Genomic DNA, 12,583 nt, shown 5'->3' with positions numbered 1-12,583 from the left:
CTTAGAATTGTACATTTGAACCTGGACCTCCAGGCTGTTGGGAAGGTATGCCTGTCGAGGGAAGAGGAGAAAACATTTTATCCTCTTATCATCTTGATGTATGACTTTTAATATTTACAGATTTGGGATGGGAGGGGTCTCCTTTACCCTCTTAACCCAGGCCCATCAAACGTTAGGGGAGGCCAGGGTTGACATCTGACTTGAAACCACTGAATCAGACTCTCTGACCTTGGAATGTGGAGTGATGTGTGGCAGCCTTCATTTCCTCTGACTGTGTGAACTGGGAACATGCCAACTTAGGAACTGAATTCCGTCAACAGTAGGACCATCAGTTGTAGTCTGTGAACTTCTGGAATGAGAACTTTAAAGGAGCCCTGGTTTCTGTTCTAGCCAAGTCTTGGCTGCTCAACCTTTCCTTAAATTCTATAGGACAACCCAGCATTCTTCCTGTAAAGGCCTTTTCTTCTTCCTTATTTTGAAAGGGGAGTCCATTACTTGCATCTCATAATCTGTGTTTCTACCTAGACAGTGAGTCTTAACTAATGTATTGCTGAATAGCCCACAACATTATGTTGGAGGCTTTCCATGTCATTTATAAAGACTGTACCTACATCCAGCAGTTCAAAGAGGCTAGCTGGATGGCTCTTACAACTGGCTAATAATAGGCTGAGTGTTATACTACCCAGGCTTAACCAAATCAACTGTGCCTACATGTTGTAACTGAAAAATGATCTTCACTGGTTTTCAATTATTATTTCATCTCTGTTTTATATTTGCCTTGAGATTTAGAGCTTTTTTTCTCTGAGGCAGTGCAGTGTATATACTGGGTTTTATTTTTCAGGTTCCGAATAGAGAACTTTTCATAGGAAGGGCAGGTAATAGGGAGCTGCAACTGCTCTGTCTGGAGAGGTCTAAGGGGAAGCTTTGTCACCAGCAGTGGCCACCAGCCTCACTAGCCCCCTTCTCAGGGGAGAGCCGTCTGACTGCACAAGTTCTCTTTCCTCCCATCATTCTCCTGCTGCCTGTTCTTCTCACCTCAGGGTAACTCAGCTCTAATTGAGAGTTGTCAGGAAACTGATTCCTTCTGAGGATAAGTGGAGGGGAGGAGAGATGTGCCTCTGTGTTACTGACATCCAATAACTTCCCAACGTGCTCACTGCAGAGCCTTGTGTCCCCTTGAGACACACATTAAAATAACACAACAAAATACTTTATCTTAAGGACCAAATAAGCAATAAGTCATTAGATGCAGGAGTAAATGTTCACTCCTTTAGAATAACTGTGTAGTCTGGGATCTCATTTTTTTAGAGTAACATCACCAGTTATAACTTTGTTCCACAAAATCAAGAGATTAGTGCCAATACCCAAGATGGAGATAGAATTGGGATGGACTGCCCCAGGAAGTTGTTGGTTTCTAGTCACCTCCTGCATTTTTGTAGATGAACTTCCCCCTCATACTCCAAGAAGACATAGAAGCCACCAAGAGATCATTTTCTCACATGCTCATCTTTAACTCGAAACTTCTCTATTGTGCCAGCCACCCTGAACTTCCCTCCTGTCAGAGGGGAGAGCGGAAATCCTTTGGCCCCCTGGCCGCAACTACCTGCCTCCTCCAAGTCCCTCCTCAAAATCATTGCCTGAGAAAGTTGTAGTGACCCAAAAGGATGGAAGAATGTTCAAGATGGTGATGCTATGCTGAAGGAGTAGAAGTTAAAAGGGTTTGAGTATATCCACACAATGGAATATTATTCAGCCCTAAAAAGGAATGAAATTCTGGCACATGCTACAAAATGGATGAAACTTGAAGGCATTTTGCTGAAGTAAAATAAGCCAGGCACAAAAAGACAGACTTTGTATGATTCTTCTTAAATGAAACTCCTAGTGCAGTCAGATTCGTAGAGATAAGAAGTAGAATGGTGGTTGCTAGGGGCTGGGGAGGAGGGGATACAGGCAGTTGGTGTTTTTTCTCTCTACCCTCACTTGCTCTGTTTCAGATTTCCCATGTCTCAGAAATGTTTAGAATGTATTCCCTGTGCTATAAAATTATTGTAGCTAAAAACTCTTGTAGTTTTACCCCAGATTCTCTTATGCTGTAATAGAGGAGTCTTCATGTTGGGATGGGTCATGGTGATGTGAAGTTCCCGTGGGTCCCAAAGGGCTCATTGGATGCTTGAGCTTTGAGGGGTCCAGTTAGGGGGGCGAGCCCCTAAGGTAGGCTGCAGAAACCATAGGAGTAAGGTGCTTCCTGCAACCTGAAAAGGATAACTTTTAAAGAAATCCCTTTGCTCAGCTCAGATCATACCATTCCTCTGCTTAAAACCCTCTGGTCACTTCCCCTCTGCTTCAGATTAAAAGCCAAAGTCCTTCCAATGGCCGTCAAGAACCTGCCTATCTGATGCCTCCTTCTGTTCCCCCTGGCTCACTCCTTCCAGTCACACTGGGCTCCTCATTATTCATTCATCACCAAGCACCCTCTCACGTCTCAGCCTGTGCATTTGGCCTTGCTTTGCCTGGAGCATTCCTCCCACAGGGGTCCACATGGCTTTCTCATTAATCTCCATCACGTCTTCACTCAAGTGTCACCTCCTCACTTACACCTGCCTTGACCACCATATTTAAAATTTGCAGCCCCTCCTCTGGCACTCTCTCTAAAGCTCCCCTGCCTCCTGCTCCCCAGAGTGGTTCTCACCATCTTGCAGACTGGATGGTTTACTTACTTATTATGTCTGAGTATTTCCTCACTGACAGAGGTCAGAGAGTTTTTTAAATTTTTGACCATTGCTGTTTCCTCTTTGCTTAGAACAGTGTGTGGCGTGTGGTACCTGAATGAAGTCTTGAATAAATTACTAAGTAAAAGAATGAACTAGTGTTTGCTCCCTAGAATGGTTAGGAATCATACCGCTATACAAAAAGCTCTCTCGCTTTAGGATGGGATTATATTATGTGGAAGCTGTGTAGGTCCACTGTGGTTCCAGAATTCTGCAGCAACCAAAGCATGTTAATTCAGATGACTGGCAATAGTACTCATGCCAAGATCACTAAACTCTCAAAGTGAAACGTGACAAAATAAACCCAACCTTCCCAGAAAACCCACATGCCCTGGGAAGCTAATGGCATCAAGTCACCATATCCATTGCAATTGTACAATGCTATGAACACAAAAGGCAGCCTGGCATTTGCTGCTGCACATAAGAGCAGGAGAGGGCAGAGAGCGTTCCATCATTACAATTCACTGAACTGCAATTTTTAACCCTTGCTATGCGCCTAACACGACACTGGCAGTTAAGATCATCTAAACCTCACCACCCTACTTCTTCAGAGAAATCTGAGGCTCAGAGAAGTCATCTTCCCAAATTTATATTGCTGTGGGATTCAACTTAGGTTTTCTGAACCCAGCCTCCAAAGCCCTTCCATTATGCTCCACTGCCTGTATAAATAATAAAATCATTTTGGTTTTGCTGACCCTGAGCTAGATTTGAAATTACCAATTCTCGATAACCACTTTCTACCTGGATTATTAAAACACTGACAGCAGCAATGAAACTTTTCCACAGTAGAGGGAAATGATATTTTAAAGGTTACTATCTTTTCCAATTCATTTTCTTGAAGATCATCTTGGCTTATCACTGGGGAAAATCTCCCAGTAATAAAAGAAATGCAATGAAAAGAAAAAGGCAATGTATCATAAAATGTGCTTTGCATCTGGATAACAGCATGATTTATTTATTACTGATGATAAATGTGAAAATAAATTGTTTTTGTGGAATTCATGAATAGCACAGTTTTGGTAATGTGAAGTCCTGCCTCTCGCTTTCAGTTGGTTGAATACCTTGTTGAGATGTAGAGAAGGACCTCGGGGCAGCTTTACAAATATAATTAGGTTTGTAGTTTATTAAAGTGTAGATTCAAAGTTCTCCAATAGATAATATATTTTCAATAATAATCCAGGTGCCAAGAGACTCTCTGAAAGAAAATGGGGAAAAAAAAGTGATAATTTTTTTTAGTGTGCATCAGAGGAGAAAGAATTATCAGTCTTAGAACAGCCATTATAACTTAATTGATCTCATTTTTTTCCAAGATAAACTAGATCCTCAGTGACTCAACTAATTTTAATTGAAATAAATAGGCTGGCAGACTCCTTCCCCACCTTAGGTAGTGCTCAGTTACACATGTATCGCATTGCCTTGTACCTTAATTAGCAATTTCTTTAGTTTGAGTGATGACTGTCAGTCATAATCTAATCAGGGGATCTCAGCATCCCCTGATAACTGGGATAATCGGAATTTGAACTCTATTACACATCTGCTTCCATGTGGCAGGGAGAATCCTAGGCTATTAAGTGCAAAAAGTAAAGCCTGGATGTCTGAAGCATAAAGAGTGAGGGGTGGGGGGTGCAGGAGGAGCCTGGAGAGGAAGGGCAGAGGCCAGTTGGGACAGGGTTTTGCAGGTCATGCTAAGATTTTGTGAATTTTGCTTTTCTGTGAGTGGAAAGATACTGAAGAGTTTAAAGCAAAGAGGGACAGAATGCCATTTGCATTATTTAAAAATTGGTTTGCCTGCTTTGTGGAGAGCCATTTGAAGGGGAGCAAGATGGTAACAGACCGGTTAGGAGGCTGAGAAAGCAGACAAGACAGAGATGGAGGAGCAGGGAGCAGTGGAGGGAAGAGAGCAAGAGTCAAGATCTGTATTAAAAGGAGAATGGATGAGACTTGGTAATGGATGGCTTCTGGCTTGGAGGGGGGCATTTTTAGTATCACCTAACAAAATGGAGACATGGATTTGAGGGAAAGATTAACATCATTGTTGGATGTTACATTTGAGATGTCTGGGAAACACCCAGGAAGAGATAATTAGATATACAGCCAGATATGTGAGCAAGAACTAGTAAGAGAGAACTGATGCAGAGATCAATTTAGGGGAATCGTCAGTATACAGGCATGTCGGAGTGATGGGACTAGGTGAGGTTGCCTCGGGAAGAAGCTGGGGAGTGAGAAGGGAGTGAGGCCCTGAGAAACGACAGACATTTAGAGGCAGGTGCAGGAGGCTGATCCACAGGGAAATCTGATGTATGAGTTATGCCGACATTGCTATTTCTTTAACAGCGAGTGTTACATACCTCACTAGGTGCTGGGCGTGCCAGGGTGAGCTAGAACTAACGCCTGACCCTAGAAGCCGGCACTGCAGCCAGCGAGACAGCCAAGGAAAGAACGTGTTACAGTCCAATGCTGCATATGTAATTAACGCACGTGCAAGACACAAATGTAATGCACAAGCACGGGCTGGAAGTGCCGTGGCACCTGGGGGAGACACGGCGTACAGTGGTGCCCTCACTCCGGGTTAGACAGGAAAAGAGGTCAGAGAAGCATTTACAGAAAAGCCCCTTAGCTGGGTGTTACAGGATGAATGGGATGCTTCAGATCAAGGAGGTAGGGAAGGGTTTTCACTGCCAGGGGAATAACAAAGTCAAGAGGGGTTGAGTCCGCACCGCGCTCAGGAAATGGAAGGACTCTGGTGTGGCTCAAAAGTGAGATGGATGAGGAAGTCAGGAGGAGAGAATGCCGGTTCCCACGCAGTTCCCTGTGTGATGGAAAGTTGTGGATGGGGTCTTCACAACCTAGAGCAGTGGCTAGCAGCCCACAGGAACTCAGTAAATTCTGCATTAATGAATTCACAGTCAGATTTACGTTTCACAAAGACCCTACTGGTGGCAGCAGAGAGAGCACATTGGCCTGAGGAGAAAGTAGAGTAGGGGGTCCACTGGGGGAACCAGCTGAGCCATGAGGGAGCGCTTGTGTGAAGGCAGGATGGAAAGACAGGTGGGAGGGGAGGTAGAGTGCATGGAAGACTGCAGCCATCCTGGGTATGACCACTATTCCACCTAAAAACAATAAAATAAAAACTTTAGAACCTCCAAGATTTAAAGAAACTTTGATGCACCAAATATTTGCTGACGATGGACCAGGGGCGGGGCTGTTTGCTGGAAACACCAGTGAACACAGTGCATCAGGTGTGGACAGAGCCTACCCTTAGCAAGGACGACAGGGGCGGAACAATGATCTTTGCTGTTGACTTATAAAACCAGCACTTCTGATACGTCTTACCTTTTTGAAAAAGTATAGGAGGATCATTGTTTAATTGCTGGATACATTACGCAGGTGCTGGTTGGCTGGTTGGTTTTTTACTTTTTTGTCCTATTTAACAATTCTTTGGTTACTTTTATTCCCCGGCAACATGGGATTATTTCCCAGAGATAGACAATGGTTGATTCCAACACAATCACAAGTCTGTCAACACAAAGGACTTGAGGATTTTTTTTAACCCCTGTGACTTCCTATCATCAAGTATCTTTAAATGTTCTCTTTTTAATTTGTTTCATTTTATTTACTTATTCTTTCTGGAGGGAAATGGAAGGTGACACCTGTTTTTGGCCTCTCTGTATCCCCAGATCGTTCCCCTCTTGGTGTCTTCCTCACCTGGCGTTTGTAACCTTCAAAGCCATTATCACCCATGCTCTTCCAACCCATGGTCTGAACCTGGAGGTGCCAAATATTTAAGCAAAATAAATCTAGTGATAAGAGGTGGGCAGATGGCAGATCCATGTAGAAGGTGAAGTAGTAGTCTTCGTTGCTTGGTTTTATATTTGAGATGAAAGGAAATGGCACCCCATTGCCTCAGGTTCCCCAGCTCAATCTTCGAGGCCAAACTGCTTGGAAACACTTTGCATAGATTCAGAGAACCAAGTGCAGGGTCATGTCCGTTTGGCTCCGGCGCTCTGTTCTGGACCATTAAGGAACACCCCCAAACTCATAAAGACCATCCTCAAAATCCCAAGGGCCATAGGCCCAGACAGAACCTCATTATTATATGACATTTGACTGTTTTATCAAGAGCCTTCATTTCCGCCCTCACCAGCCCTCCCAAGGCCCTGTTACTTACGTGAGGTTTCTCCATTTTATAGGTGATCAGGCATCAGGGAGATTAAAGCAAATGAGCCAAACCGTGAAACCCGTTTTAACGGCCTGAATTCAAGTGTTTTTTTCTCACTCCAAACAGACGGCATAAGGTCAGGTTTACAACCGGGCATCACAGGGTGGTCACATCACCTGGAGTCCCCTGGGTTGTCTGTCACGATGTGTGCTCTACGAGCACTAAATTGTAAATAAGTTAGATTTGGGGCTGATCAGTAGTGATCCGTGTTTCCTGTTCCCTGGCATTTGTGGGGGTATTTGGAGAGGAAGATTGGGATCCTGGAAATAGAAATGTCTGGGACAGAAACCACTTCAAACCAACAGTGTTGATTCAGAGTGATGGGTTTCATAGGGAAGTGGAACGGTTTCTGAAGTCAGGGATGTGAAGATGAGAAAAACATCAGCTCCACCAGCCCTTCTCTTCCAGACTTCCCACCCACCCAACCCCACGCATGGTCGGGGAAGGAGACAAGACTGAATAAAGAGGAGTAGTGATCGTTCCTCCAACTGCCTGCCCTTGTGTGCTTCTCTGTTTCCACAGAGACTCGGACGAGGAGGATTCCAGCACACACCCAAACCCATAAGCCCTACGGTAATACCAATACCAAGTGTTTTATGTCCAGGAAGGGAGCCGGATAAGAAATACCCTCAGGGAAAACAGAGCCAAGGATGAACTAAGGGAAAGGTTCTGTACAAAGAGATTTTTTTTATTTTTTTAAAGAATTCTTTTCAGATACTTCCTTGTATCTTTGCCGCCGTGACCTCCTCAGCCCTGTCGCCACGTCTTCCGACTCACACAACGGCAGTCATTTTAAAGTCGGGGATTGCAGAGATTAAACGCTGCTTTTTAACGATGCCATCACAGAGAGCCACACATGGGACCTCCCTGTCATTTCCAGCTTTTCCAGGAACTTGTGAACGGGCATCAGAGCCAGCCTGTATGATCTCCCGCGAGATGAGACTGAGAGGAGGGCTCACTCGCTTTTCTCCGTGGATCCTGTTTAACGCAGAACAAAAGAATTCTGGCAGAATAAAATGTTATGTTTAATCAGTTTAGAGTAAGGACTTTAAATGTTTTTTTCATGGCCAAAGTAATGAGGTTTCAGAATTAATCTCAAGAGGGATATATATCCTCATGTCATCTCATCAAAATCTACTCCTGCCTCGTAACTGTTATGTATTTCACAGTAAGCATTCCCTCTCTTCAGCTCATTAGAGCAAGTGATATCACAGAAACCAAGCTAACGGTAGGGTCGAATCCCTGTTATCAGGGATTTAACTGCTATTCTACTCGAATGATGGCAGCCGAAAGACTTGCATATGCTTTTTCCCCAGTATCTAATTTTATAAAGTAGGAGCATCTTAGTGCTCTGCTGTCTAGAATGATCAACTTATATCACTGCAATAAGAATTTCCATTGCAACAAAGAAACCTCAGGCACATTGAGAAGACTGCATGGTTGAAAAGACTGCATGGTGGAAACACTCCAGACCATTTCAGGTGTTGGAGAGATTAAACAATAATTCTCTACCATTGTATAACTTTATGACATTCAGAGAATTTGAGCCTACTGGCAGTTCTCTAATGAAGGGTAGCATTCTCCATGTCTTACAGGAAGATCGCAAAGGTGAAATCATTTCCCTCGAGTTTCACAGCAAGTGATTTTTAAAAAGCCAGTACTAGAATCTCAAGTGCAGAAACAGAAAATTAGACGGATCTAGCCACCGATCGCTGTAAGCCCTTGAGGCCGCGGTAGTGTAGAAAAGGAAGAGGCCAGTGTAGAGATGTCAGAGTAATATCACGATGCCCACAGAGCTCTGTTTCCAGCCACACTTGGAGAAGGACATTGTCACAGAAGGTTGGCATCTGTCCTGTACCAAACTCTTCATCAACTGCCCTCAATTCTGCTCCAACCCACATTATTATTATTACAAGAGGGAGAGGTGTGCAGTGTGGGGCAGGAGGGAAGCCAGTGCGGGGGTTGAGGTCTCTGATGTTTGCCATCAGGAGCCCTCACCTCCTTACATATTCTGTGCCGCACGATACAAATAAAGGCATTCACATTCTAGAAAACCTCCGCTAGTCCAGACTTCCCGAATCTCGTAACATTTTAGATCTGTGTTTCTTCCCAGGATCTGGTCATTCAAATAGCAAAAAGTCTACACCATGCACATGTTATCCACTCAGTGGGGAAAACTGAGTACCTGGCAAGAAGACACTAAGAAATGCCGCCCGTACAAGGTGGTACTGCAAAGTAACGACCTTTATATAATCACAAAGCCACTAAGCGTCATGTAAATTCCTTTTGGGGAGACAAAGAACAGAAGTAGATTTTAGATTTTGCCTTTGAACATAGCTGACAACAATTCTTTGACTCTTTGGCTTCTGATGGTTAATTTTAGACTGCTAATATTAACATCCCCTCACCGATTATTCTTCATTAAACTTACTCCTGAGCCACTGTTAAATGTTGAAAATCTGCATCCTCAGAATATTCTTCTAGCAGGCTTTGGCTTGTAGGAGCCTGCAAGATTATTCCCCACTCTGACCCCTGCAGGTTGTCCCTCGTGTACATTAAAGCCCACCAAATTACCCCCAGCACGCATCCCTCTAACCCTCAGTGCAATCTAGGAAAGACAACTGAACAGGTTTTAAGATGGTTTCCTCTAGAAAGGATTTGCATTTTGTCTGCTAGAAAACTAGGGGTAAGTTATGTCACAGGTCAAAGTCCCCCAGAAAATGAACTCTAAAAACACTTCTCTGATTAAATTTGCTCTTCCAAACTTGGGGAAGACCTAGGAGGCTAAAACTTGTCTACAAATGCGAGGAGGGGGACACAGAGTTCTGTCCCAGGGAAGGCTCCACAGGGTCCTGCTTGGTTTCATTTTCTGCGTAATTTCTAAAATGTTTTCACACACTACCTTATATCACAAAAATAATATAAGGCATTATTTATGTATTTTGTACCCAACTAGGCTATACATCTCTGAAAGTTCTTCCCTTATGCCTTGTAACGCCTTTCCTTTTTCCTCCCCACCAGGGACTTGCAGGGAATAATTGCTACATAGATAATCTGTCGGATAAACGGTTTATTCTCCCTTGTGGGAACAATTTTCTCAGATTGAGTTCTACTCCTAAACACCACAGGAAGGACTTGTCAAATAATGATTTGACAATAGTATATAGCAAGTCCTTGAGACACGGTGAAGCTAACATCTCACTGTAAGAAATTAATTTAATGGCAAGGTTACATTCTATTGCTTTTTCCCTCTCTGACTTGTGCTAATGGGAGAAGGGGAAATTTTTTAACCTTAGAATGGAAGCCAGTTTCAGAAATTTAGAAGATGGCCGTTTACAGAAAGCCAATTTCAATTCAATTCAGCAGACACTTACTGATCCTCCATTACCTATGAGACACCTTGGTAGGCATTCAGGCTCTGGAGAAAATTTCTGTTATAAAGTGAAGTAGATCAGTAAGGCTTTTCAAGACTGTGATTTTCTTTTCTCTCCTATTAAAATAACTGTAGCAGAAAAAAAAAAAAAGAAGAAGAAGAAAGTCATTACTTCTGCCTAATGTTAATCCAGGAGTGAAGTCTAAATCTTCATGTCCTGAGCAAACTGCCACAGGGAGCTTCTTCATGTTGTGAGTACTTTATATTCACAGCTATGAACCATGACCAGAGACGGGAGACTCCATTTAGCTCTCTAGAGTATTCTCTGCCAGGTTGTCTCTTATTTATTGCTTTTTAATGAAATTCTTCATGTGCATCAAAACACAATCTTTCAACAAAGGAAATACAGCTCAGACTTTTTTAATATTGAATCTACAGGTGAACATTAATTTTTCCAGATGAGAATACTTAATGGATTATTTTGGGCTCGTGCATGAGATTTTTTTTTTAAATAAGTGAACATCCTATTACTCACTCTTCGACAAGACACAAGCTTTCAGAAAATTCAGCAAATATTTTAAATTATCCTATTTTTCTCACCGATGTGAGCTGAGTCTTAGCCACTGAGTACTGTAAACCTTCCCTTCTGAAAGCACAGAGTTTTTTAAGCTGCCATCAAAATTAAAGGGGTGTTTTAAAGAATGGTATTCAGGGAGGAAAGAAGGAATGTCAATATGTGTTTTCCCAGCCATGAAGACTTTAACAGTAAATTTAGTTATTCTATTGGTTTTTCCTTATCTCATTCCTTAAAAAAAAAAAAAAGCCAAAGTAAGTACAATTACTGTCATAATGCAGCGTGCTCTTGGTTGCAAGTGGGAGACAAATGACTCAAACTGTCCTGCACAATAGAGAAAAGTTTTCCACGATGTGTCAGGAAGTCCAAAGGAAGGACATGCTTTCAGGTGGGGTGATTCTACAGGATCTCTGGAAACCCAGGTCCTGTCTCTCCCCTCCGCAGGGTGCAGAGTCTGCTTTACTCTCGAGTAATTACTTACTCCCTTCAAAATTACAGGCTGCCAGGCACAAGCAGGCTTGCACATTGTTCATGTTCAACAAGAGAGAATCTTCTATTTCCCTCCAACCGGGGAATACCAATCCTTCCCTTAAATCTGATTGGGCCAATTTATAGCACATGTCTCTCTCCAGACTAACAAGGTTGCCAGGGGATAGCCAGGCTCTCATTGGCTGATCCACACTTATTTCTGAAATGAGGATGAAATGTGTATCTGAGCAAATCAGTCCTGCTGGAGTTTAAGGAGGGGAAATGGAATTTAGGAGGGACAGCCAGAAGCATCCAAAGGGCTCGGCGTCAAGTGCCCGTGCTCCCTGCTTGAGAATTTGCCGCTGGTGACTGTATCTGGTGCTGCTGCTCCTGACACTGCAGACTCGTTGATCTTGTTCTTTGTCTCAAGTGCAAACTCCCAACGATGAGATCTGGCTGCATCAGCTGTCATTCGCTGGCCGGGAGAGTGAGCCCGCCGGGCAGGACTCACTTGTCATTCCACCCAACCGCCCACCGACTGCCTTTCAGTTAGGTGTAGTCCCAAGGGAAGGAGTTAGGCGACACCAAGCAGAGGACACCTGGAAGGGAGACTACAGCCCAGGAGATTTGCTACAAGCAGCTTCCTCTTGAGAGAATCCTCTTCATTCTTCCATTCAACAGATTAGAAAAGGCGAGAACATGGAGCACTGAGTTGATGCCGTCAGGAATCCTCAAAGTATAAATAAAGTGAAAAAATGCTGAAAATGCCTAAATGTCATAATAATATCAAACATTTATAATATCTCTGACTATGTGTCAGGTATTATTCTAAGCCCTTGACTTGAATACTCATTCAGCCTTCACTCATTTAATCGTCCGTGAACTAAGTACAAGTCTCCGCAATCCACAGAGAGAGGGACGGAGGCGCAGAGAGGTTAAACAGCTGGGCTAAGGCCACAGAGACGGTGCTGGCACCTCGCGTCCAGAGGGTGATCCTACCACCCTGTCGTCTGTTCTAGTAGATAACTGGGCTTTGTAGAAAGAAAGAAGAGGAAGCTTCCAGGTGCCACACACTTGTTAGGGGTAGAGTCAGGGGTACGAAGCTAAAGAAGAAAGGAAGAGCTGATGCCTTGCGGTCTGGGAGTTGGGACTATGAAAAGGAGCCCTCCAGCTGAGGCCGG

The 12,583-nt window shown here is 43.6% G+C and overlaps 1 protein-coding gene and 1 long non-coding RNA gene across 4 annotated transcripts in view; one reads left to right on the top strand and one right to left on the bottom strand.

The window, feature by feature from the left end:
- Positions 1-12,583, top strand: part of CPA6 (carboxypeptidase A6) — a 181,273-nt gene that overhangs the window by 53,265 nt on the left and 115,425 nt on the right. The gene's annotated exons all lie outside the window — the stretch shown is intronic.
- LOC141575511 (uncharacterized) overlaps positions 7,455-12,583 on the bottom strand; it is a 136,159-nt gene continuing 131,030 nt past the window's right edge. Inside the window, exon 3 of the long non-coding RNA XR_012503134.1 lies at positions 7,455-7,965. This is a non-coding gene — a long non-coding RNA (uncharacterized LOC141575511). The remainder of the gene's footprint in view (positions 7,966-12,583) is intronic.

Source organism: Camelus bactrianus, chromosome 29 (assembly GCF_048773025.1).
Source record: "Camelus bactrianus isolate YW-2024 breed Bactrian camel chromosome 29, ASM4877302v1, whole genome shotgun sequence".
In the NCBI taxonomy this organism is placed as follows: Eukaryota; Metazoa; Chordata; class Mammalia; order Artiodactyla; family Camelidae; genus Camelus; species Camelus bactrianus.
The sequence above is the reverse complement of the archived record's forward strand: the minus strand, read 5'-3'. Positions and strand labels throughout refer to the sequence as shown.